Below are 25,880 nucleotides of genomic sequence, written 5' to 3' on the forward strand. Positions count from 1 at the left end.
GCTATGGTTATATTACTGTCAATCACAGCAGTTTCGTTTTCAGTTGGGCATTTAAATACAGTTGTAAATGCAGAAACTTAGCAGTGTACTGAACCGCATGAAAAACTTGTATATGCGTTCTAAATAGCATAAGTGATTGACAGCTTGTTTTCTATGTTCAATGCCTCCTCGCTGAGATCTAAACTCCTGCTATAATAAAAAACCTGTTTACACTGCACAATGAATCTCTTATTTACATTGTGTTTAGACTTTGTTGGTAATAATGAAAGGATTCGCGAGCACACGTTATACACATGCATTATCTTTCTATGTTCTTAAGACATACTGTAACCGACTACGTTTACCAAAGTTCAATTTGTGCCATCAAGCACAAGAATACGTTGAATGGAGCTTTGCTGTCTGAGAGATGCCTTTTCTGGGTGATCATATCCAGCGACTTGAGAAAGTTGAGAAGTTTAACTATATGTAAATGAACAGCAGCTTTGGGGAGCAATAATAACCAATATGAGAGACGACGTGGAGTACTTCAAACTTCAACATAGCCTTAATACTGGTTTTTCCATTGCAGTGATGTATTTTCAAGGTTAGTCAGTGAGTGTAAAGAGCATTTGTGTGGAAATTCCATTCAGTGCAAGTGCATAAAATACAAGGAAAAACCCAGATAACTGCTCCAGTGGAAAAGTAGTATATTAGTGGTAAATCTATGACTGAATTAGAATGGTGTGGTGTGAAGACCAGCAGTGTGGTGTGAAGACCCAATTGTGTTTTTGATAGAGGCATTGCCTGTTTGTTTTGTGTGAGGGCAAGTTGGGTGAAGCAGTCTGAAAAATACTGAGATTTTAGCTAAAGAATTAAACTGTATGAGGCTATTGCTGTCAGATTTTATTGCTGAGGCTTATTGAAACATTATTGACGCGGTTTCTTTCCATTTAAAGGTGCCTTAGAATGAAAAATGTAATTAACCTTGCCATAGTTAAATAACAGGAGTTCAGTACATGTAAATCACATACAGTGAGTCTCAAACACCACTGCCTCCTCCTTCATATATAAATCTCATTTGTGAAAAACACCATGGAAAAATAGGTAAATCTCAACATAACACCGAGAATAATGCAATCGTCGGGATCATTAATATGTACACCCCAAACATTTGCGCAAGCACATGTTCACTGTCAGGCGAAACTGCGCAGCCGTATAACAAGCCGTAAACAAGCATCACGCGAGGATAGCGAACATGGTAGATCATGGAAACAAATGTTATGTTCCACAGGGTTCCCGCGGGATCTTAAAAAGTCTTAAATGTCTTTAAATTCAAAATCAAAATTTTAAGGCCTTAAAAGCCTTAAATTCGCTGAAGTTTTGAGTTCTAGGTCTTAAATAATTTTAAACGGGTCTTAATTTTCCTACGTCCATGTAACGCTACCTTTTGCTCATTGAAATGCTCCCGCAGCGTTTTAGAGAGAGTGTGTGTGTGTGTGTGTGTGTGTGTTGTTGTCATAGGTTGTTGTTAGTTCGTTTTTTCGCTATAGAGACCAACATGCATCTTATATAGCAGCCAATCAGCTTTCGTGTTATTGGCGTTAGTCTCTTTCGGATTGTACCACACACACATCAAACAGATTTTATTCTTTAGCTTCAGTTCTTCCAGTTACGCGATCGTGAAAGCAAAGAGGAATCTTTCTTACCTGCCATCTCGCATAATGACCAAATAAAAGTATGAAATGCCTGATAGCACTAAAAAAAGAGATGTAAACCCCGAATTCATTCGCTACTGACACACGGACCGATGTCAGACTCGAATCCTAATTATGAAAGAAAAAAACATGCACATTTCTGAAAATGACCACCACAAAATCAGTAATTTTGATCTCACAAAAAATGTATATGCATAAACACACACAACCGGTCAAAAGTTTGAGAACGGTAAGATTTTTAAGTCTCTTCTGCTCACCAAGGCTGCATTTATTTGATCCAAAATACAGCAAAAACAGTATTGTAGTGAATTTTTTTTTTTTTTTACAATTTAAAATAACTATTTTATATTTCAATATATATTTTAAAAAGCAATTTATTTCCGTGATTCAAAGCTGAATTTTCAGCATCATTACTCCAGACTTTAGAGTCACATAATCCTTCAGAAATATATTTTTTAAACTTTCTATTTCAGATAAATGCTGTTCTTTAGAACTTTCTATCCATCAAAGAATCCTAAAAAAAGTGTTTTACACAACTGTGTTCAACACTGATATTAATCATAAATGTTTGTTGATCATCAGATCCTGAGAATGATTAGTGATTTAGTGAAGGATCATGTGACACTGAAGACTGGAGTAATGATGATAAATTCAGCTTTGATCACAGGAATAAATGACACTTTACTATATATTCACATATGAGAACAGTCACAACACAACTGTCACAATATTACAGCTTTTTTGTATTTTTAATAACATAAATGCAGCCTCTGTGAGCAGAAGAGACTTCTGTAAAAACATAAAAAAATCTTACCGTTCTCAAACTTTTGACCGGTAGTGTGTTTGTATATTTATCCTGGTGGGATTGAGCTATGAGGAAGTGCAAGTTTACTAATACTTTGTTCAGTTTTAATAAATTAATTTTCTTTGCAAGTAATTTTGTGATTCTGCATTTCCTTTTGTACGTTTTTGTTTTTAATTGCGTGATATAGGTCTTAAATTTAATTCATAATGGTCTTGAAAAGGTCTTAAAAAGTCTTAAATTTGACTTGATGAAACCTGCAGATACCCTGTTCCAGGCAGTGCAGGGGATGTGAAGACGTTTCATACTCTTCCCACAGATAAAACATGTCAACAGGCATGGTTGATGTTTATTTATAATCGGATACCGCGACAATTTAATTCAAAGTTGTTAGTTTGCTCAGCCCATTTCACCACGGACAGTTTTTCAAACCTGGGACAATATCAAGCAGGCTTTGCTCAGCGTCCGACACTGAAGAAAGGGGCAATTCCAACCATGTACCTGCAAGCAGTAAGTGATTTTATCCACTTCTTGACTGTCTAAACAATTTCTGATTAAATGAAAAGTTTCGTTACATTAACGATAATATCCCTGTTGTTGTCTTGATCCAACGCAAGATGCTAGTACAGTAACAATAGGATAATCCAAGTAGCTTACATAACTAAATAGTATGTCTAATGACAGGTTAATATTATTTCATGCCAGTGTTGTCATAAATTACAAAATACAACCGTAGATACTTAACATACTACGTTAGTTTAGTTGCTTACACATAGCTCAGTCAATCCTTTTAGCTAACGTTACCTTCTCCACCATTTAAGTTGAAACAATAGTAATTTGATAAGGCTTCTAGTCAATTTGTTAATAAAATCAGTAAGTTACTCTGTGAAACTGAAACGTTACTGTACAAACAACATATTTAAGCGCTACCCAGTTCAGTTTGTGATTCAAAGTGAAGAAGCTATCATTGTAAAATTATACAGGGACACATTATAATAATTAAAATGTTTTTACAATGCTAAAAAAGTTGTGACTGCTGATGTGTATATTTAATGCTATATGCTAGTTATCGTTTAGGCTGAAGTTCTGGTATGGACGTAATGATTTTGCAGGTTCCTAATTAAAATAAAGACTTAACTTATCATTCAGAAGCGTTCATTTCCAATCTCAAAACATGTTGTTGTTCCTCAAAATCTGCATCTTCGTCAGAAACAGGCTCAAACATATAACGTTAAGGTTGAATGCCTAATCTCTCCATCGTCATGACAGTCAGGATCATGACGGTGCCTGCTATGAGCCGCGCAGTGAAACAGCCAATCAGAGTAGAACTTGCATTAATATTCATGACCCTTCCAAATAAGGCAAAAACAGACCATTTCATCCTGGGGAAGATTTCTAGAGTTGTAAATGGACCTGTGAAACCGTATCTGGACAATTATTGACCTTAAATAAGCCATATGCCCGCTATGTAGATACCAGAGAACAATTTAAAATGTTGTTTCAAATCATTCTAGGGCACCTTTAAGTAGAATTAATTGTAGTAATAGTAATTGTATACCTATACCGGACTTATGTTAAAGGGACTTTGGCAATACCCATTGTTTGCACCTATTGTACCTTCATGTTTAACTTCCTGGATGCTAATCGCCTGTTCACCTTTTCTTTTCTTTTTTTGAGATTTTTTTTATATACAGTAAATGCATTCTCAAGGTGTCATCATGGCGATTTTAATGAATTACTAATACATATTCAATCATATCATAGATCTATGTAGAAAATAACTACTTTCAACAAAACACCTTTTGCCTAGAAGTATGAATTAGTGGTCATGATACTGGAATTTCTAACTCCAAAATGATACCTTGAACTTGAACCACATACTGTATACTGCCATATAGATATTTTAATTTCTCAATTTTTGTCCATCCATTTTGTCAAGGCAATCATTATTTCCTCTGAAGTCTTCTGAAGAGACACGTCTGCTTTGTATGATGAACAGATTTTGAATTTAGTTTTTTTTACATATATAAACATTGATGAATTATTATTAAAATAATCTCACTTAAACATTTGCTCACTTTGTGTATTTGTGTCTTTACAATAGGGTAACTAATGTTAAAGTGGCTGACAACAATCAATATTCTTATTAGGAATAAACTACCTAGTTTTTGAACTGAAGCTGTAGCTGAATAGTTAGGCCTACTACGCTACTGTATTTTAAAGTTGGTCATTATGGTGGTACTTGGAGAGCCAAATATTTTCTGAGGTGGTACTTGGTATAAAAAGTTTGAGAACCACTGCCATACAGTATATTTCCTGTGCCAGAACTCCTTTTTTTGTTGTTTTTTTGCTGTCTTACTTTTCTTGCTTTGCTTAAACCATGAATGAATTTCAAGTGTGGTGAACACAGGTTTTCTTACAATTGCCTGTCAAGATAACCCAAGAACATGTGGCTAAAATGTCATGGCACTGCTGCATTAAAGCGCTTACTGCTGCACATCACTTACTCCTGCACAAAAGCATATCTTATATCTTATCATATAAGTATATCTTATCTTATCTTAAAGTAATGCTTTGGATTATGAAAGACTACCAGTGAGATTTTATAGTAAGCCGATGCTGAAAACTAACAGTCAGATAGGAACGACTGACTCAATCAGAGTAAAAGCAGCTGGCATTTCAAGCCTTATTCAGATGATTTCTATTGTATGTATTTGTGTTATTGCTTGTTGTTTTTGATTATTTTTATTTTCTTTATTTGTTTTTGACAGTTTCCTAATTTCCCTGAACATAGTACATACCACTCCGTACCAAAACTGTGACCCTAAAACCGTGATAAAAACCGCAAGAAATTTGAACCGTTACACCCCTAGTATAGAGGTCTATGTTTGGATGAAAACAGACGAGCCGCGGCTGAGTTGGACACTGTGAAAGAGAATTCAATCATTCTGACATGAAGAAAGCGTGAGAACTCGCATACGCATGTTCTGTGAAAAGCTCTAATGCTGCACAAGCAGCAGAGCACCACTGAACAGCCAAACAAACAGCTGTGATATATATATATATATATATATATTTATTTTTTATTAAACAGTGGTTTACTGAAAAAATTGTGTCTGTCCTTAAATGAATTCAATTATAACTAAAAGTTTCTTAAAGATAATGCTGTAAACTATATAGGGAGCCCTTACTTGCACATTATTACTATAATATTAAATGTTAACAACAGAGCCCAAACTATGAGCCTATATTCAGCTGATATTCATGTTTGGATAGGATAATCAACACTCAAATAACACATTGTGTGCAAACATGTAAACTTCACATAAGGCAGTTTTTGCATTAACTCCTAAATCTAACTATAAAATTGTTTTTTTGAAAGAGTTGATTTCTCTAGTGAATTAACAGCTGTGGACACTGTCACGCAGCATCATTTACCTCAGAAGTCATTCATTGTTCACAAGCTGTTTGACATCTTTCCGCGATTGAAACACTGATTGAGCGATTACACGACATATGATACGTTGCAGTAAGTGTTATCCTCAACGTACCTTAAGATATTAATTCATGTTTATTCTTCTGGAAGAGATGATCACGTTCACTTGCGGGCCGCGGCCGATTTAATTGACGTGCCTATACAGTGATCAGTCGTCACATTAAAGCGCATCAAAACAGCATTTATCGTTTGAATTTCGTGATGAAATGGACTGAATACTTAATCAGTTTGAGTGGGAACTAGGATTGAGGCGTTTTCCGCGCTTAAAACAAGCCGACTGTTAAAGATTGCATTCGGAACCGTTAGGTACACACGCAAACCGAACCGAAAGCCCTGTACCGAAACGGTTCGGTACGAATACGTGTACCGTTACACCCCTATAAAAAATATATGCACATTTTTAGGAACACATCTACAAAAATATGCCTTGCCTATATTTCAAGTTGATAAAATAATTTCAAATGCATATCAGTTTATTTGTGCCCGCGCGGCGCGTGCGCCCTCCCAGGAGAATCACAACCGCGCCCGCGCGATCTGCCTGCACTGCAGTCGTCGAGATGGACCCTGAGGAGTTGAAGAGAAGAATAGCTAGTGGAGATTGTAAAGTTGTCGACAATACGTCATCAAAAATCAAGGCAAGTGTGTGTAACAAATTTGGAGTTATCTCAGGTGAAGAAAACCATATTGTGAAAGGCTTTGCTGCATGCAAAACCTGCCTTAAAGGTTTCGTATTGGATTTGGATAGCTGCAAATGTGGAACTTCATCGCTGAGGAATAGGGATGGAACGATTACCGGTTTCACGATAAACCACGATAAAATGTACTGACGGTTAGTAATATTGTTTAAAAATTAATTATCATTAAAACTGCTCATGATTATCACGATTTTGAAAACTCCCGGTAAGTCTAGTGCAGGCGCAGCACGCAACGTTGTTTTTTGAATGAGAAGAAATGGCAGAAGGCAGTAACAACACTCAGGGAATTGTTCAGCCGTCTAAAAGGACCAAATCTGAGTTGTGGTCATATTTTGGCTTTTACAAAAGTCCTGAGGGAAACTTCATCGAAGATGGTCACCCTGTCTGCAGAATATGCAAGAAGGAAGTTGCTGTAATAGGGGGAAACGCGTCAAATCTGTGAACGCAAGGCAAGTGGACTTTGACCTCAATACCAAAATTACATCTGGTATTACTAACACTCACACTAGCCACTTTGGCGGCTGAACTTATTATAGTCTTCTCAAAAGCCATCTGTTATAATCGCGTTGCGCATTATAACCAACCACACATGTTTCTATTGAGTTTATGAATGTCTAATAATCAGAGGCGTTCAGCGCGCACACACAAAAAAAAAGGTTCTATATGGCACCAAAAATGGTTCTTGGCTCGTAATAGAGCCCGACCGATATATCGGCGGGCCGATATTATCGGCCGATATTAGGCTTTTTCCAAACTATCGGTATCGGCATTTATGATGGCCGATAAATGAATATTTTTTTAAAAATAAAAAAACCGGACGAAACACCTCTCAAACACATTGAGTGTTGGCGTTTCATAGTTTGTCCACCAGAGGGCGCTCTACAACGTGCCGGCTGGCAACACCACCAGCTGATCCAGCAGTCATGCTGAGCTTCAGCGCTCTGAGCGCTGCATTCACAACACAGATCATCCGCGAAATGCATGTAAGTTGGCAACGAGACATACATTGCTTGAATTGAATAACAGTTAAAAGAACATCCCCATCAGTTCTCTTAACTCAAATAACATGACACAATTTGTAACTGCCAAGTCCAGTTTTGCTGTTACATGTAAGCCAAGAGAGCTGGTAATTACGCTAGGTTACAGTTGACTGACTTATTTTACCTCGGACAATGTGACTGAATAAAATGCATTTCTTTAATAGTCTGACAGTTTGACATCATGAGACGTATCATCTCTCCCCTGCCCGTTATTTTGAAAAAGTATACATATTTCTAAATTATAACTTATCATAGACGCTAACCACAAAGCTAGCTAATGCCATGGCTATCAGTGGGAGACCGCTAACATTGATGCGCCTTGAAAAACACAACAAACTTATTCTGCCTAAATAAAGTAATGATTACTGTATTTATAACTAGTATATTTGTAGTTCCAGTCTCTGCATTGTAAATCGTAAGTTAGGCTCGTGAAGAGTGAACGAAAGTGCGTGACTTCGTTCAGACGCAGCATTAACGAGTCAAATAATGGATTACACGAGTCATCATCATAAGTAGTAGATTTTAGAAGGCAGGCAGCAAATGATGATTGAAAATGGTTTGTGGTAGCTTGATGGATAGAATTAAAAATGCATGTAAAGGGATAAGCAAGTTGACATTGTAATTATAAGGTGGCTCATATTTATACTGTATATAGTTTATGTTTTGCTGTTGTTGTTATTTATCAGAACTTCTAGAACTTAACTGAATATTTTTTTTTCCAGTCTTGCTAAAAGTTATATTTATAAAGCTTACCACATCTATTAATACTGGTAACTTTGATTTTTTGTTTTTGTTAGCCTATTGTGTTTTCGTCCAAACGACTTTAAGTTTCATATCTTAAGTTTGTATTTTTATACATTTTATTTATCAGAACTTTAATATATTTTATGTTCCTCTGTTCTGTTGTAACAATAAAACAAACAAGTTTATTTTTAAACTGCATTATCATATTATTTTAGAGAGGCTGAGGGATCATGAATAACTACAAATAACTGATGTATAAGGGAAATCTGTTTGTGTTTTTTTACGCGTTTCTGTTATTTTATTTTTTTATTTTTTATATATATCGGCTGATATATCGGAATATCGGATTTTTAAGTGACCAAATATTTGTATCGGTATCGGCCTTAAAAATCCTTTATCGGTCGGGCTCTAGCTCGTAATCATAGGGGAAACTTGTTAAGTGCTATATAGCACCAATTTTGGTGCTTCAGTGGTTCTTCAGCGGTTCTTCAGAGGTGCTATATAGCACCTTAGTCAAAGAACCGGTGAAGAACCACTGAAGCACCAAAATTGGTGCTATATAGCACTTAAAAAGTTTCCCCTATGATTACGAGCCAAGAACCATTTTTGGTGCCATATAGAACTTTTTTTTGAGTGCACTGTGGGTACGGGCGGGTGCGGATTTACAAAATCAGACCTGTGCAGGACTCTGGACTGGACACGCTTCATGAATGAAAGCCGCCCTTTCCCTTCGCTCTCGTGATGAATGAAATCTGACTCCTGCTGCGTTTGTGCCGTGACGTTCGTTCGGCTCACTCACACTTTATTGAAAAGACACATTCAGTTATTAATTGTAGTGTCTTTTCTCTAACTGAACGAAATTATTTCATTACTATGAAAATCAAAACAACGGTTGTGGCGGTGTCATGGTGGGCAAGTGATATAACCAGTAGCCGTGTTGGCCTCGTTGGACAGCGAAGCAAGTGCATTCTGGGAGTTGTTGTCTTTCATCCACATGAGACAAATACATTTTCTGTATTTTCTCAGTCTAGAAAGGCACCAAATTAAAACATGTCACATTTCTACGACATAAATGACCCAGTTTAAATACACATTCATCTTCCCAGCGCTGAAGTGCCCCTTTAATGACAGGATCTCTTTGTGACGGCTCACCCTATATGTTGTGTCAGCATGGGGCACATTGTAACAAAAGTTCATAGTGTATTCAGTGAACTCTTTTTGTATAATGTTTCCCCCTCTCTGGGCATTGTTTGTACGCAAGTGTAACCCATGCAAGTCCATGCAGAACTGATTAATATAAGAGCTATTTATTATCTGAATATGCCTGGTGTTATTCCAAAATTATACTCAATTTGATTATGATTTTTCCCAAATATTTCCACCATTCACAGACTGGTGTCAGACCTGGAGACTGGTGTGTTCCTATCTTTCTTTTATCAGAGTACATGTGGTGTCTATTATATCCAGAGCCATTTATTTTTTCTGAGTTTGAAGTATAAATTCTGTCAGTCCACCCCACCCGAAACAAGTTTATTTTATTTTGCTCGCCTCATTTATTTGGCAACTTATTTTTCCTTGTATGGTCTTGAACAAACATCCGTGTTTCTCAAGCATCCTCTCCCCCTACTCTACCCATCCACTCTTTGGGGAAGCTCCCCCTCTCTCTCTGTGCCAAATCTCTCCCCCCATGGTGCTCTTATTTCCTGACCTTGCCCTTTTTCTCTTGTCATCCTTTCTTGCTTCATTTTAGAGGCTTGGTTACCTCTATTCAACGATCCACCAGATGGTATTCAAATTAGACCCCTTGCATGAAAGCAGATTTTTCCACGCTCTTGGGCTGGAGAGTGGGCGGGTTCACCCTGAAATGGTGACCCAGAGACCCCTTTACTTCTCTTTCTGCTGTCTGTAAAGAAATGCAGAGACCAGGGCTCAGTCCCTTGGCTGCTGGGCCAATGCAGCCCGCAGAATCTTTTATGTTTCTGGAAGACATTGTGAAAAATTGTGCTGCCTATTTTTCAAAGTTATGTTGAAAGGGTAACCACACATATGCTGACGACCTAATGCTAGAGTTTAATTGGGTTTCATCCCTGAAGGGTGATTTTAAAAATGAGTTTAAAAAAAAGTGTTATGACTAGAGCACATTATTTTTGCACTTTAATGTTTCGGTTTCTTTAATCCTGCAAATCTTCCCCAAATCAAGTTTGAGAAAATGTCTTAGCTCCAGCACACTTTAACAATGTTAAAATACCTATCCTATCCCCAATTATTGTGCGGAGAGAACTTTACATAAGCAGTTTGTAGGTTTAATGAAACTGTGCCTCTGTTTCACTTTAAGTATTGCACATTGTTTGCATGGCAATGACATGAGTTTGGAGCAAAACCCGAACTCATCTGTTTGTCCAAGCAATGGAAGATGTGGGGGAAAAACCTTTGTAATTTAGTTTGCTACTGTAACGTGTATATTTAGTTTTTGGTTCTATCATGTTTGTCTGTGTGCCTGTTCATTTGGCCCAGTTTCCCAGTGTGTCTGATTGTTGTATTCCTATCACCTGTTGTTCAATGAATTGACTCATTAGTCTCAATTAACTCAATTAACACATGTTTATTTAAGCCCTGAGTTTTCTTCTGTTTATTGTCCTTTCTTGTTAATGTGTTGGTTGTGTTTGCCTGCAGTTCTCCTACGCATTCCTGTTGGGCTATCATTAAAGATTATTGATTCATATTTCCTTGCGCGCGCTACTTATTTTACAATAACCAGTGACAGGTGCCACTCAAGGCTAAGAAATTACACACCCAGACAGGTCTGGCCCATGGGTTTGTGGGGCACTCAAATGAGCACATACTATTAAAACGTCTTTAAATCCACTTAAATCAAATCGCTATATAGACTGTGTGTGTGAATTTTACACCGCAAAAATACTATTTAAACATGAATCCTGCATATTCTGAGTGTCTCTGTGTGAACGAATAGCCCAGACGTGCGTTTTTCATTTATCACACACACACTGAAGCACGCGTGACTCTCGCGGTGTTTTCAGCCTCTGCCTCCTCACTATATAAGGACATGAATATGCATGAACTTCCTCTCCAGAGCCGTTCTGAGAGTCACTTCATGAGCATTTTACTGTTTTATTTGAGATAAATTATCGTCATATCATAAACGCACAGAAACTCAAAGATCTTCATGGCAACCCGTCAAAATAAAAGTTTGGTATAACCTGAAGAAATTAGGACAGAAATGTATTACTGTTGTTCAGTAGAATTTAGCTACGTCTAAATGTAATAATAATATTATCACTAACACTATTAATATTAATAATGATATTAAAGCTTTATTTAAGCAATAATCACAATTTTTCTTCCATGTTTTAATTTTAACAGTAAACCAGTGTTGTGCAGCACTTTGTTCATATGATTTTTTTTTTCAATTGCATATGATTTAAAAGATAAATTAATATTTCATAGGGCCCTAACATGTTTATCTTTTTAATTTATTTTTATAAATTATAAAATTTGTATGTTTCATGATTTCAATTAATCAAAATAAATTTTAGTAATAAAAAATCCAATCTAACCATTAAAATGGGACTACAAAAAAATAAAAACAGAAGAAAAAAAAAACGAAATCCAGAAAAATTAAACCAAATGGAATTTGGGAAAAAATAAAACAAATTTCTTAGGACCTTATGGCCTGCACTTGATTGCTCAGTTTTATCAACTAGTTGCAGCTGTAGTTGTAATTCTTTACAACTTTTGAATCTGAGCTGGACTTTAAACTGAAAGTGAACCTTTAAATGGTTAAAGTGCCCCCATTATGGATTTTTGAAAATTACCTTTCATAGTGTGTAACATAGTTCATAAGTGAATGAAAACATCCTGAAAAGTTTTAAATGTGAAAGTGCACCGTATATAAAGTTATTGTCTCTCAAAAATAAAAGTTGTCTCTGAGTCAATTAAACAAATTGTTTTTTTGTTTTTTGTTTTCAAACGAATCGCAAGCCGTTTTGTTGTAATGTCAAGACAGAACATTAGCAATAGTGCCTGTCCACTTATTGCGCGCACATTGTGTTTCATATTGCATAAGTGTCTAGCTAACCAGATGCATGGAAGGATAGAGCAAGATTTGTTTTTCAAACTTAAACGTTCAATCAGTCATTCACGTTAGTGCTGGGCTAACGCATGTGCTGTTATACAGTTCCGGCATGTGCCCCACAATAAATTAGAAAGACACACACACACAGGTTTGTTGATGGACGCACTCTTGTTAATGCTGATGGTGAGGAATTACAGTTGAAACATCTCATAATGTACCTCAAACTGAGTAGCATCACTGAGAAACGTCCTGCTCAAAGTTCGGGTTGAATAATTAATTCTTCCAATGTTTCGTCATCGATTCGGACTCGCGCTGGGATTGATGTAAAATCGACATCCTTACTGTCTTTACAGTGTGTACAGTCACTGAGCTTTAGGAAGCCTGACGGAGCTGGAGTTCAGTTATGGTAATAGCGTTTGTTTTCCGAAATACACGCTGTATGCGGTAGACCAATCACAACAAACTGGGCCATCTGACCAATCAGAGCAGAGTAGGCTCGTGGAAAGGAGGGATTTGGAGAGACTGATTCATCCATCGAGTCATTTGAGAATCATTGAACATTGTGGTGATATGCAGTGTATATTATGAGAAAATTAAACCGTTTTTTGACATTTGATGCATGTAAGCCTGTTGTTGGAGACCTCCAAAACTAAATTAGGAAACTAATTTTAAAATGGCATAATTGGGGCACTTTAAGTATTTTGATGAAAAACTAAGTGTCATTGCATCGCACAAAAGCAAAAGGGTTTTCACTCTCAGGCGATTTGAGAATGCAGTGGGATTGTAATGTTGACATGAAGTCTGTTCCGCCTTCCTCTGTGGTTCTGATTACCAAAGAATGTTAATAATCTGAATCCAAAGTCTCATGGGAACCATTGACTCAGCACCAGCCACTGTTCCTGCCACGACTGAGAGAAGCATGTCTGAAACGGCTGGGAACGCTGCTTTTCATACCTCAACACTTCTATGCCGTGCACTACACTGCAACAATCTGACGATTTGCGTGAATTCTTGTTTCACACAGAATACCGCATGAAGTTGCACACTTCATGAGGTTTCTCTTTCATCGTGAGATGCAGCTTCCTGTCTACACTGGAGCTTTTCTTCTGCAACACTCGCTCATTATGACTGCGGGATTAGACTGTGGTTTTGTGAGGGTCTCTTTCACTGCAGCTCTGACAGATGACCTATTGAAATCACTATAGAACTGTCTGCCTGTTGCCAGGGTAACACTAGCTCGCTTCTGCTTTTTATGCACTCACGTGACTGGTTGTTGACGTCACCGGAGGAGGGACGCTGCCAGAGTTTGGTCCACTCTTGACTGCATAGGGCTTCGAAGAATCTTGAGGACTTGTTGAATTGACACGGTTAGTCTTCGTCTTTGTGGTCTCTTTTCACTGTCTGTTACCACTATCATCATCGTCGCCGTCAAGTATAAATAGCCAGGTTATGGACTGTTGAAGGCAGTGGATTGCAGGAGAAAAAATAGAAATAGAAAAAGAGGTAAGTCGTGCTCCTTATTTTTCTTTTGTAGCAGTATACGATGGTTGTGTGATATCACAGAAGTAGTGAGATTGTATTGGTTGAGTTATGCAAGATGTCAGTGTGATTCTTCGTGCACAGCTGTTGCATGCTGGCTCGCTCCTTCACACGCTAACAGCGCATTGAGGATCTATGAATAGGAGAAAGATGTAGTTAAGTGTACCCTTTCTGTCATTCACTCGATAAACTCCCCTATGCACATGGATTATCTCCTCCTATGTTTCAGATCCTATACATCTCTTCATGTTGTAGGTTTGTAGACGGGTTGCATGAATTGGACGCAGATAGTTCTCACCAGTCCACCACCAGCTCTGAATTCCGTCATATTGTCATAGCGGAAACCGCTACATTAGAGAAAGCCTCGTGGGAAAGGAGGACAGATGAGAGTGAGCTGGCATGATGTTTCCAAATCCTTCCTCTACTCTTCCCCAACTTTTCATTTTCACCTTCCCCCACACTTTCACTGCTCGCTTAACTCGTGCATGTGGGAGAGCGTGTGTGTAAAGAATGCTTTCTCCGAGGAGACGCACTTGCTCTGAATACCAGAATAGCCCCATCCCCCCTGTCGCATTGAACGTGGGTGGAGGGTGATCTATGGCAGGAAGAAAACATTTATTGCTAATTGCTGGAGTTTTTTGTAGGCTCAACGGTTGGCTTTCTTCAAAAAATAGTCGTTGTCGCTTTAAACCAAAGAAATGTGCTTTCTAGCAGACAGTGCATTTCGCACTTTCACTAAAGTCGAACATTCCTTCTGTTCCTAATGGAAGGATCATCATTGACATCACTAGCTAACTTACCAAAAGCTACTTTAACCTTAATCACCTACATATGGGGCAGACTCAATGCTCGGCTTGACTCCGGCTGCGAGACATATTGGTTGTTAGATTTTATCGGGTCCCTGTAGTGATGTGGCAGTATTTCCTATACACACTCTCGTGCACACACGGCCTACTGGTAGTTCAGAAACACATGGCACCAAAGACAAACACACTTCTGCGTTGGAGGCCTGCTGGCAGTAGGGATGAGAGACACTGCTGGCAGCTTGTTCAGCACGGCCCACGTGTGTGGGAGGAGATTATCCTCGCTGCAACCACTGCTATTTCATGTTATCAGCCCTGTCTGTTATTACAGCGTGCGTGTGTGTGTGTGTAGGTGGTGCTTGTGTGTTGTGTGTATCTAATAAATGGCTTAAATACAGAGTGCCAAGTGAACATGATTTTTTTTTTTCCATTATGAAGCCTCTAAGTGCTGTTTTAATAGCATTCTCACCGTCAGTATCAGTCTGATGAGCACTTAATGTCATAATGTATGTATCTCAAACCTACGCTACTAGTGTTTACTGAAGCACTCTTTCATTTTCAAAGTAAAAGCCTCTGAAATAAAAAAAAATTTGAGCACTTGCAACAGAAAAAATCTAGTTAAGTCTGTTCACACCAAGACGAATATTTGACATGAAACTAATTGTCGCATGCAATGATCTGGATTCTTCCTCTCTATTCACACATTAAAGCTGGTAAATTTCCATAAAATTACAAGATTGATTTTCCAGTAAAAACACACGTGCTCTTCACACCGTTTTTTTTTTTTTTCTACCTCCGCCTTAATCCACCTGCATGAGAAGTACTTTAATTGACTTTTTTTACTTTTGATTGACAGATATTCACAGGATGATCACAGAACTTTTTTTTTTTTTTTTAACCCTTAAATTTATGTCTGTTTCACCAATCATTATTACATATTCGGGTCTTTAGCGACCCGGATCTGTATCTTACACTGGATCCCTACCTGTCACGATTAGAGTATACTCCTGAAATTAGAAGAAGAATAAAATAAAGCATGTTTTGTTACCTTTTGGAGCTTGGAAGGGTTCAGTTATGAGCAGATGATTTATACCATCATCACTGTCCTCGTCAGAGCTCATTTCCAAGTACATTCAGCATCTGGCTCATATTCGCCATCTCAAACATATTCTCAAGATATTTTCAATATCTTCTTCATCAGATCCACCATCAAGTGACACTGACACTAATATTTGATTGGGTTCAGTACTGAATGCCATAAATCGCTGAGCCATTTCAGGTTTTGCAGATTATACTTATTATTCTTTTGTTTTCTGCCTGCGGTAACTATGAGTGAAACGTCACTTTATCATTGTGAATGGTATAAATGGTATAGACAGGAATAAAGGTGAATTACACTTATTCCGTCATTAAAGGTTCAATTGTTGTGCAGGAGAAAAATATACTTCCACTGTTACACACCTCGGGTCGTTAGCGACCCTATACAATTTTTTACAAAAATGTATGGAAAAACAGGCATTCTTTTATTACTTACATTTTTTTAAAACTAATTTTTATAATCACTTAAGCTGTCATTCACTTCATTTCAACACAAGCAGAGTCCTGCAATGGCCTGAGACTAATGCTGCCTTCACGTGCTATCGGAAATTTCCTATTTCCCACTTTAGAAGTCGTGATTACGAGCTTGTTGCATTCAAGTGCTTTGTTGTCGGAGTGAACAAGAATCATGGTGGACACCAGGTTATTCTTGCCTATTTATTGGGAAAATCTTATTAAAAACCAACATCATATGTAGTGTCCCATGCACTGACAACCATATAAACATTCCAGAGAGTCCGCTTTCTGTTGATTCTGTAATTTCAGTCAAATGCAGGATATTTTCGCTGTGTACCAAACATACAATACGCTTCATATGATTACTCTTACATGTCTTGAAATTAATGTAGTACATATTTACAAGACGACCTAGCTGTTTTGGGAAAAAAAAAACAATAAAACCACACCTGCCACTGCAGTGTAGTTCTCCCCGCCACCATGTTTAAAGTTTATGACACGCCCATCTCGGGAATTGGGGTATCAAAATTATTTCCGAACTTCCCAGTGATAAACACGACATCAGAGGGCGTTCATGTGCAATTTTTACCTAGGAAACTCGTATTTACGATAATTCCGATAGCACGTGAAGGCAGCATAAATGGCCATAGCTATCATGTGCTTAAAAGACATGCCTGTGATTGGCTACAATGCTCAAATTTTTTCTCACTTATTTTTAATTATTTAATCACACCTTTGACTTTCTCTGAAGGGAGATATTAAATTAGTGTTATGAAGTGTATTGAATAGAATGGACATACAGGGCTCCAGGGTGGTGCCAGCACCTGGTTTTGGTGGCATTGGAGGAAAATGTATCATAGTTAATTTTGTTAAGTGCAGTTACTAATAATATTACATGTTTGTTTTTGTTTATCATGAGACTGTGACTTCCTACTTTTATAAACCATATATTAAAGGGGCTATATGCAACTTTTCCCCCAAAATAAACGTAACAATAGCCTTTTTATTTTACCATTGTTGACTCATACATCTCCTGATGAGCATACTGACATCTTGTCCGCTCACAGTGGGTGCACCTATAAGCCTGTATCCTATTTTTCCTATTTTCTGGCGGGTCGTTTTTTCCCGCGCTGTCTGCGGATGTGACGTCACCACCGCTGCGAGAGCGAGCAGAAAATAAGAGCAGTTCTGTTTTTTGGCCACAGGTGTCAGTCGCGAGTTTAAATTTCAGAAAAACGCCCCTTTAAGGAGTGGAAATGGGAAAGTCAAATAAGTGCTCATCTGCTGCCATCTACTGTTTATAGTGGTAATTTCATGTATTTTTTTTTTTATAAAAGTGCTTGTTTGCCACACAGTGGTCTACACCTTTAAACTTTTAGCTTTACAACTAATCACATTTTAAAATTGGATAATATTTAGAGCTTTTAAATGCTTGAAAAAGTGTGAAGAACATTTCGCTCTCAAAAGTTTGTACGAACCCTGAGAAGAATAATGACAACATTCAACAGAACATTAGACTATTTTTTTCACTATACCATGGTGTGTTAGGCTACTACAGTAAATCTATTGTGAATGTTTATCATTTGTGGACTGGAACCCCTTAACTTCGTTCATGCAACAATGGTTTCTCCTGGTTTCTGTGTCAGCGCTGTTTGATCTGAGAAATATAGATATTTATAACAGGGCTCGACATTAACGCTTGTCCTCTTGTCCGGGATAAGTGGATTTTCTGAAGTGAAGTGAAAAATTATTTTAGTATAAGTATCCTGAGTTAAACGTCAAAACAAAAAATAACTAGGGAATCACCAAAGTGCAATAATGATTCTGCATTAAGTTAGTGTAAGTGGAGATCGATAGTGGATAATAATAAAACAAACTGATGTTTACATAGTTGTCCTGTTGAGGCTCGCACAGCCTCTCGAGGAGAAAATCAAAAACAAGCGCTGATACAAAGAAACTCAGTTAACATACACGGTTAAAATTGTGTAGTTTTTATATTTATAACATATGAAACAGTTAAGCAACATCACACTAACAAGAGTGTTGTTTTCCTGAATACCATCCCGACTGAAAATGACATCAATACGCCAGTTCCATAAACAATTAATTAACATTAAGTCACTTACATTTTAGATGCAATATGGACTGTTTTTGTTCTATTTCAGCAGCGAAACTAGTTCCAAACAAATATCACAGCAGAACCGTAACGCATCTCACAGCAACAGCGTGTTACCGAATTATTCAGCGTTTGAATGAATCGGTTGAATCAAAGATTCAATGACCTATTCGTAAACGACCGCCTAATTCTTGAATGAATCAGCCGTTTGAACGAATCGACTCAATGACTCACTCATTAAGACAGTCACATGCTGCCACCTACTGGTGGTTTAGTTTCATCTTTCCAACATTTTGTATATTTAAAAATATTTAAAATAATCTCATAACATTATTTAATGCAGCTGTAATTTTTCAGTGTAAATTATTTAATTTGATTGGTAACAGCCTATAGTGTCTTATTCTAATTTATAGATCAAATTTAAGAATATAAAAGGAAAGCTAGCCTATATTTAATAAGATTTTGGAAAAATGCCCTTTATAAAAAGGTAAAAATATCACAAATATGCATATTTAAATATGTCAATGCTGATTGAACACTGTTGAGAATATTGCTTCAGAATAGATTATATTTACAAAAAAAAAATCCGGACAAGCACATTTTTTTTTACTCGGACAAGTGAATGACAGATTGAACAGGCTCAATGTCGAGCCGTGTGTGTGTTTGTGTATGGATGTATGTATGTATGTGTATGTATAACAGAACTCTGTGCCGAACACTTCCCACTAGATCACGCAGTAGCAATGTTATTAATTATGTGGCAAATTCAAACTCTGTCACTGGATCTCCCAGTGCTGTGTTGTGTAGTGTTGCATGATCGAGGTTGCCCCGTGCATGAGCTCACGCTGCGCTGTCTATATTGATCTGAGCTGATAAACATTCCACGCAGCTCAATTCAAATGAGTAGTGCGGCTTCGTTTCCGCTTTCGTTTAGTTTGCCCTTTCTGTAACAGAAATGCCAGCTCTTATCAGTTGGGCAACATGGTTGTCGCACCAGTGCGACCTCTAACAAAATTGAGTTTCACCAGCAGGAGTTTGTAAAAAAGTTTGTAAAATGCGACTGTTTGGTCGCAGTCTGAAGCCCTGACATATTGCATTTGCATAGTGTACTTAGTGGTCTTCACTAGGTCTTATCACAAGTAATACCGTCCTTTAACAAAAGGTTCTGGAATGAGTTTTTGCACTTGGGATTAGAAAGATCTTTATGTTGTGTATATTTCTGATGAAATCAGAATGAAGAAGTATGTCTGTCTGTTAGTATGTCTGCTGTTTCCAATTCAATTCCCTTTCAGTTGCTGAAAGTGTTTAAGGACAAAAAAACTGCATTGTAAAAAGCGGCTTGGATTTTCTCTCAGGTTGTCATTTGTTGCCCTGTTTGTGTCCAGCTCATTCTCTGCAGGGCTCCTCATGTCAGAAAATATCCCTCACCATGCTGAGAGCTGGACACAGCTGTTCTTGTTTTGTTGCACACTGCTTCCCCAATGCCCCCACCCCCCACTTCATTTTGTACATTTCTAGAAACATTTATATATGTTTATAAATATAATTTATAGCTTTAAGTATGTCGTTAGCTAAGCATTTTTTTCTTTGTCTTCAACGACAGAGGCCTAAACTAGAGAGAACTGAAATGGTTAAATTGTACCTTTATTAGCACCATATTTCTGTACTTCCACATCAAACACATATTTGTTGCTAAAAATACAGTTCTCAGAAAACTTGGAAAATGGATACTGTGGCGTTCCTCCTTAGTTTGCGCTATTTATGAAGTGTTAGTTGGAAGTGTTAATAGTCATTCTGTTTGTTTCCCTGGCTCTCCTCTCTCTGTGGGAAACTTTTTTTCCTGTGCTATTGTTTATTTGTTGGCACGCCAACATGAAATGCCTGGTATTATTATATTAGTCATTCTTTAGGTCGGTTTCTTGTTTTCAGTTCCCTTTTCTCAAATGTGTTCTCACAGTCTTTTTTCCTAAACTCCCAAAAAAAAAAAAAAAGACTTGCGAAACTGACCTTGATCAATTATATACATAATATTAATGGAAGGAAATGCAGCCAGGCTCCTAATTTAGACTGGTTGTGTGTAGAGTGCCATGGATAATGAGGGCAAAGTATGCACTGCTGGACAGAACTGAATGTGAGAATCGTTTTTAAACTTTTCATCCACAGAACTAGATGGTTCTGCTGAAAAAGATCTTGAGTTTATCCCTGTATGTTGCTTTACAGGTTAGCCTGGTATCATTTTGCAGACACTGCTAATAAATAAAGAGATCATTTAGCCCTAATTATTAGGACTGCTAAAACCTTTATTGCAATGTCTTTCATACTGCATACGTCACTTCAGGTGTCGATTTCCATTGATTATTCATTTTCTGCTGTTCAATCAATAAATGTTATCCGAATATGCATAAACTCTTTTATGAGACCTGAGACATAGTATTGGGCAAAAGTGAAATTAATCATGCAAAAGAGATTTGAAACGGTTGAACCATGTTCCTCTATTTCTTTGTGCAGTGACAGTGAATGTGAGCACAATGAATGATTTGAAAAGCTAGAAGAGTTGGTGACTACACCAGTAAGGTTGTCATCACAACAGATCATCACTGTTGCCCTGGGTTATATCGCCCAGAGGAAAACGAAATATCAGAGACACAGGACATCTTTGCACTCATGACAGAACAGGTCAGGATATTCTGTGGAACAAGAAATTGTTTCCTTTCGTTAGAGGATGGCTTCCTCTTTAACCTCTAGAGCATTTCGGTTTCCTTGTGATCACACAAATCAGACAGCACTGTTTTTAGGCTTAAAGTTCTGTTCATGTCAGCAGAAAAATTACTCATTTTTGCAACAAGAGGTCGTAATTTCCCAGTTCTCTAGTTCGAAGTTCTCACGGTCATGAAAATTCTGGAAAATCAAGGAATTTTAAGATTTTCAGGCTTGGAAATATCATGTCTAGTTATGCTTAATTCTGAAGTATGTATTTGGTCATTTCTATAAAATCCTTATCCAGCAATCAAGAACAACTGGAAAAGCCATGGATCCACTGGACTAAAGGTGCAGGATTGTTACAACATGGCAAGAAGCTGAAAGCATCCACAGTGTGACATCAAAGATCTACCTTTTAGACGCTGTTCAGCAAGAGCTTAATTAGATAAATTTTTCTGTCATTAGCAAATTACCACCCAGATAGAAGGCCTTATTTTTTTTGAAGATCTGCTTTCAACCTGCCGATATGAATGTTTGTGGCCATTATACACCGTTTCAAGAAGGGAAAACAGGATGTTGTTTCCACCAGTTCCGTCAGTGTTATTTATTATATTTAGTATAATCTGTTTTAGTGCTGGACGGTATACCGGTTCATACCGAGTGCTGGACGGTATACCGGTTCATACCGAATACCGGTGTTTATTTTTATGATATGAATTTTGATGATACCGCAATACCGGTATATGTCGCTTAAACAACGTTCGCAACGCAGCGCGACACTGTTTGAGAGGGGTCCCGTTTCACTGTTGCACTGTAGTGAGGACACAGCTGAGATCGCATTACAGCCTATGGGTGAACCCGAAATCGCCCCCTATACCCTCAAATAGGGCTTTATTTGAAGGGACAGCCATTTGTAGTGGTGTCCGAAACCATAGTGGACGTTATTGAGTGCACTCATTCAATGAGCACCGCGAGTGTACCGCTGATGTACACTCAACGGCTGTCCGACTGCACGCACTCGTTTTCATTCACTCCTACAAGTGAACTGTATTAGTGGATAACGTAGGGAATAGTGATTGAAGCTATTTCGGATTCAGCCAATGGTAACAGTGGAGAATTCAAACAACATGCATGAGAACGGTTTCTGCGCGGAGCCACATGGATCATATCAGATACAGACCGGAGTGAGTGTTGATTATTGATTTACATATGCGTCTGCTTACATATGCTATCGGTTGTTTCTGCTGCTTCTTCACATGTCTTTTGATTCCGTCAATGGCGGAAAGAGAGTTCAGTTTTTGTTTTTTTGTTTTTTGTAAATGTTAGTAATTTTAGTACTTCAACTCATTGCAGTATTTCAACATTTCTTCATCTAATATTTATTTTAGTTCACCTTTATTTCAAAAACCAAAAAAAAAAGTAATAGTTTGGCAACATTTGAAATACTGGTGTCAGATAGACGTGTCATCTAAGGTTAAGCAATTAACTGCTTAAGCAATGAATGTTTTTCCCCAAATATTCTTGGCTAATGATTTTGAAGATTACGTTTGCTTGCACTGGATCACAAACAAACCAAACTATGAAAGGTCAGAAATTCAATAGTTTCCCTGTGCAACACTATCACTGTACCATTAGTCTCTTGGCTCCAAATGGCTGAAATCCCAATTTTATGAGGAAATCCGTTTGGAGCTGCAGTGATCCGTCTAGAGATGCAAACATCTGTAGCCTCATTGATTTTATTGTTTTCTCTCTGCTAACCAATGCTACATGGAGTGTCTGTTTCCATAGCAACATGGCAAGAGGTCACAGAGATTCATTATTATACATGATGACAGCATTGCTAACTGTGTTGTAATTAAGCCCCAGTCTGTCCTCTTTGTTTAAATTTGATGTTCAGTTTAATCAGGAGGATTAATGCTGGATACTTAATTAATGCCTGTCAGCCATGACACCTCTTAGCTGAAAACTATTTCCTAGCACATGACACATTAAATCTAAAAGAACGTTGTGAATTTAGCTCATATAATGCGGTGTGATCTCAGCATCTGCTTTCCTTATCAGTTTGCAGATAAATATAGTTTAAACATGTATAGCACTATAAATCTTCATTTGGATCGACTGTTTCAGTCTTCAACTCAACTCAAGGGCTTCTTGCTTGGACTTTATGTTCTGAACTAGAGCCCGACCGATAAAGGATTTTTAAGGCCGATACCGATACAAATATTTGGTCACTTAAAAATCCGATATTCCGATATATCAGCCGATATATATAAAAAATAAAAAAATAAAATAACAGAAACGCGTAAAAAAACACAAACAGATTTCCCTTATACATCAGTTATTTGTAGTTATTCATGATCCCTCAGCCTCTCTAAAATAATATGATAATGCAGTTTAAAAATAAACTTGTTTGTTTTATTGTTACAACAGAACAGAGGAACATAAAATATATTAAAGTTCTGATAAATAAAATGTATAAAAATACAAACTTAAGATATGAAACTTAAAGTCGTTTGGACGAAAACACAATAGGCTAACAAAAACAAAAAATCAAAGTTACCAGTATTAATAGATGTGGTAAGCTTTATAAATATAACTTTTAGCAAGACTGGAAAAAAAAATATTCAGTTAAGTTCTAGAAGTTCTGATAAATAACAACAACAGCAAAACATAAACTATATACAGTATAAATATGAGCCACCTTATAATTACAATGTCAACTTGCTTATCCCTTTACATGCACTTTTAATTCTATCCATCAAGCTACCACAAACCATTTTCAATCATCATTTGCTGCCTGCCTTCTAAAATCTACTAACGTTACTGATGATGACTCGTGTAATCCATTATTTGACTCGTTAATGCGGCGTCTGAACGAAGTCACGCACTTTCGTTCACTCTTCACGAGCCTAACTTACGATTTACAATGCAGAGACTGGAACTACAAATTAGTTATAAATACAGTAATCATTACTTTATTTAGGCAGAATAAGTTTGTTGTGTTTTTCAAGGCGCATTAATGTTAGCGGTCTCCCACTGATAGCCATGGCATTAGCTAGCTTTGTGGTTAGCGTCTATGATAAGTTATAATTTAGAAATATGTATACTTTTTCAAAATAACGGGCAGGGGAGAGATGATACGTCTCATGATGTCAAACTGTCAGACTATTAAAGAAATACATCTTATTCAGTCACATTGTCCGAGGTAAAATAAGTCAGTCAACTGTAACCTAGCGTAATTACCAGCTCTCTTGGCTTACATGTAACAGCAAAACTGGACTTGGCAGTTACAAATTGTGTCATGTTATTTGAGTTAAGAGAACTGATGGGGATGTTCTTTTAACTGTTATTCAATTCAAGCAATGTATGTCTCGTTGCCAACTTACATGCATTTCGCGGATGATCTGTGTTGTGAATGCAGCGCTCAGAGCGCTGAAGCTCAGCATGACTCTGCTGGATCAGCTGGTGGTGTTGCCAGCCGGCACGTTGTAGAGCGCCCTCTGGTGGACAAACTATGAAACGCCAACACTCAATGTGTTTGAGAGGTGTTTCGTCCGGTTTTTTTATTTTTAAAAAAATATTCATTTATCGGCCATCATAAATGCCGATACCGATAGTTTGGAAAAAGCCTAATATCGGCCGATAATATCGGCCCGCCGATATATCGGTCGGGCTCTATTCTGAACTCTCTCATGTGACTCTTGTTCTGTGTTTAATGTTAATGGCCTCTATCATTAGACTGAATGGCCAGGTTCCTGGGCAGACACACAGTGATTCAATAGGGAATTCAGTTCCTGTCTGCTTTTATATGTAGTTAAAGAACAATTTGGTTGTTTGGATTCTATACTCTTCTGGTTCCAGGCTTTCCATTTGCTTTTAATCTTGTTCTTTGTTCAGTGTTGAAATAGCAGAGTTCAAATATTATTAGTCAAATGAAAAAAAAGGTGTGCCTTGGTTTTGCCTTAAGGGGTTAATGATATATTTTACAAAGCATCTTTTGTTCCGTGACGACAAACGTCAGTACCAAACCTTAATTTATAGTTTAATGAGTTACTGAGTATTGTGAAATTCATATAATATTGATATATTTATATATTCATATAATATTATTAAGATATGCAAACAATAAAAATGCCGTTTGAGGTTACAAGATTTTTATTTTTTCACCCAGGTTTGACAGAAAAAACAGTAACATTGTGATTTTATATATATATATATATATATATATATATATATATATATATATATATATATATATATATAATATATAATATATATATATATATATATATATATAATATATAATATAATATAATATAATATAATATAATATAATATAATATAATATATATATATATATATATATATATATATATATATATATATATATATATATATATATATATATATATATAATATAATATAATATAATATAATAACTGTCTTCCATTTTAAAATAAGTTTTCGGTCAAACATTTATTTTTTTATCATAACAGTTGAAAATGGTTGTGCCGTTTAATATTTTTGTGGAAACTTATGCATTTTTTTTGTGTTTGTGTAAAAAGTTAAATAGAACAGTATTTATTTGAAATAGTAATTTTATT

The 25,880-nt window shown here is 36.9% G+C and overlaps 1 protein-coding gene across 2 annotated transcripts in view; it reads left to right on the top strand.

The window, feature by feature from the left end:
• Nucleotides 1–25,880, top strand: part of ncalda (neurocalcin delta a) — an 88,002-nt gene that overhangs the window by 45,142 nt on the left and 16,980 nt on the right. The window contains exon 1 of one of the 2 annotated variants that reach the window (XM_079837549.1): nucleotides 13,418–14,067. The exons of the other annotated variant lie outside the window; for it this stretch is intronic. The gene's annotated coding sequence lies outside the window, so the exon portion shown is untranslated. Of the gene's footprint in view, nucleotides 1–13,417; nucleotides 14,068–25,880 lie in introns of those variants that run through there. 2 annotated transcript variants of the gene reach the window in all.

The sequence above is a fragment of the Gobio gobio genome, assembly GCF_949357685.1.
Source record: "Gobio gobio genome assembly, chromosome: 15".
Classification (NCBI taxonomy): domain Eukaryota; kingdom Metazoa; phylum Chordata; class Actinopteri; order Cypriniformes; family Gobionidae; genus Gobio; species Gobio gobio.